This window comes from Vigna radiata, chromosome 8 (assembly GCF_000741045.1).
Source record: "Vigna radiata var. radiata cultivar VC1973A chromosome 8, Vradiata_ver6, whole genome shotgun sequence".
Taxonomy (NCBI): domain Eukaryota; kingdom Viridiplantae; phylum Streptophyta; class Magnoliopsida; order Fabales; family Fabaceae; genus Vigna; species Vigna radiata.
Window position 1 is genome coordinate 8,412,494 of NC_028358.1, and position 2,669 is coordinate 8,415,162.

Below are 2,669 nucleotides of genomic sequence, written 5' to 3' on the forward strand. Positions count from 1 at the left end.
TCGAGAGGCTCGACCAATAGCGCAGAAGAAGAGAAGGCTCGGCACCGAAAAAAGGGTGGCCGTACAGAATGAAGTTGACAAACTGATCACGGCTGGATTCATCCGGGAGATAACATACACCACTTGGTTGACAAATGTAGTCATGGTGAAAAAGTCGAACGGTCAGTGGCGAATGTGTGTAGATTTCACTGATCTCAACAAAGCTTGTCCCAAGGACAACTACCCCCTTCCCAGCATTGATTGACTTGTGGACGGCGCCTCCGGACACACGGTCCTCAGATTCCTAGACGCATACTCCGGATATAACCAGATTCCGATGTACGCTCCAGACCGAGACAACACGACTTTCATCACTGAGCAAGCCAATTACTGCTACAAGGTAATGCCGTTTGGCCTGAAAAATGCAGGTGCAACCTACCAACGACTCATGGACAAAATCTTCCACAATCAAATCGGGCGTTGCATGGAGGTTTACGTGGATGACATGGTGGTACGAAGTTGTTCCCATCAACAACACTTGAAGGATCTAGCAGAGGTCTTCCACCAACTCAAGCAGTACGGTTTACGCCTAAATGCGTCCAAATGCACGTTCGGGGTGTCGGCGGGTAAATTCCTAGGTTTTATGCTAACAAATCGAGGAATTGAGGCCAACCCGGACAAATGTCGAGCAATCCTGGAGATGAGAAGCCCAACCAAGTTGAAAGAGGTTTAATGCTTAGTCGGACGCCTCACCGCTCTATCACGGTTTATACCGAAGCTCTCCGATCACATCAAGTTGATACTCTTGAACATGAAGAAAAATGTCCCTCGACATTGGGACGATCACTGTGAGGCGGCCTTCTCCGCCCTAAAGAACATATTGACCAATCCGCCCATCATGAGCCATCCGACAGAAGGGTTTGACTTACAACTATATTTGTCCGCATTCAGCCATTCGGTAAGTGTCGCCCTTATTCAAGAGACACCAATTTTTAAGCTCATTTATTTTGTTAGCAGAACCTTGTAGGGGGGCGAAGAACGATACTCGCAGGTGGAGAAAGTAGCATTGGCCCTACTAACAGCGGCAAGACGGCTCCGCCCATACTTTCAAAGCCACCAAGTTATTATCCGAACCAACCATCCGGTCGCCAGGATTCTCAAGAAATCGGACCTAGCAGGAAGGATGGTCTCCTGGTCCATCGAATTATCCGAATTCGGCTTGCGTTTCGAGCCACAGGGCTCCATCAAGGGCCAGCACTTAGCAGATTTCGCAGCAGAACTACCCCTGACGGAAGAACCGTCCGTATGGAATTTGAACGTAGACGGATCCTCAGACAAAAGAGGAGGAGGAGCCGGTATAGTACTAGAGGGACCGAACGGTCTTCTTGTCGAGCAAGCAATATCCTTCACATTCCAGCTCAGTAACAATAAAGCAGAATATGAAGCCCTAATCAGCGGACTACTCTTGGCCGCCGAGCTGGACATTGAACACTTAGAATGCAGAATGGATTCCCAACTAGTTGTGGGGCATATTAACGGAACCTTCCAGGTCAAGGACAATCATCTATTACGTTACTATCACAAAGTCCGCGACCTCATTAAAGCGTTCAACACTTTCAAAATCATCCATGTACCCAAGGCACAAAATTCCCGAGCGGATTTACTTTCCAAACTGACACATGCCCGAGGAAACTCCCAACTCACTTCGGTAATCAAAACCACGCTGGAACAGCCTCTTTTAGAGACTTGCTCCACCAGCGTCATTCCTTCTAAAGCTGACTGGTGGCAAGATATAATACAGTTGATGATTCAGCAAGAACAGGGTACACGGGGAAGTGCGGTCGATTCTAAACGAATCGCTCGCTTTACATTTATAGGAGATGATCTCTACCGACGTGGGTACACTACTCCTCTGTTGAAGTGTTTGTCTAGCGAAGAAACCAAGTACGTCATGCAGGAACTACATCATGGCATTTGTGGCTCTCACTTGGGTAAAAGAACGCTTAGAGCCAAGATATTACGAGCAGGTTTCTACTGGCCCACAATTGAACAAGGTTGCAAAGAGTTCGTCCGAAAGTGCATCTCCTGCCAGTCTGATGGGTGTCGCACCCCATGCAAATTTAATGAGCATAAAGAAATGCAGTATAACTAGGATGTGACTCTTAGGTCGTCTCTCAAGGACCAACTGTGATTCAGGAATCAGGTCTAACACGAAAAGGGGGAGGTTGTGAAAGGTTTTTTTTTTTTGTGACGAGAATTAAACTCAACTAAAATGCATGGAATTAAGCACAACCGAATAAGATAGAAAACATTAAAGTAAAATAAAATGATAAACCTAACACTGCAATACTATTCACCACGGCAACGGGAATTAAAAGTTGTTACTCTTAAACTAAGAAATGAAGGGCACATTGCAGCAGCTAGCAATGCTATTCACCACGGCAACAAGACGTGTGCACATTCTTCCACCAATGAATCAGCACCCAAAATGGGAATTACGTGTGCCACCTTCAACTTAAATGAAATGAAAATAAGAAAGGCATGTGCTGCATGATAATGACATATTTTGCTATGATTTCAGTAGTAAATTGAGAGAAAATGTCAACTCTTTCTTAGCTTTATACCTTCTTTATGCCTCAATTTGTTAAGTTTCTAAGTAGCTACATCTTTAGTTGAATTCATTTAAATTG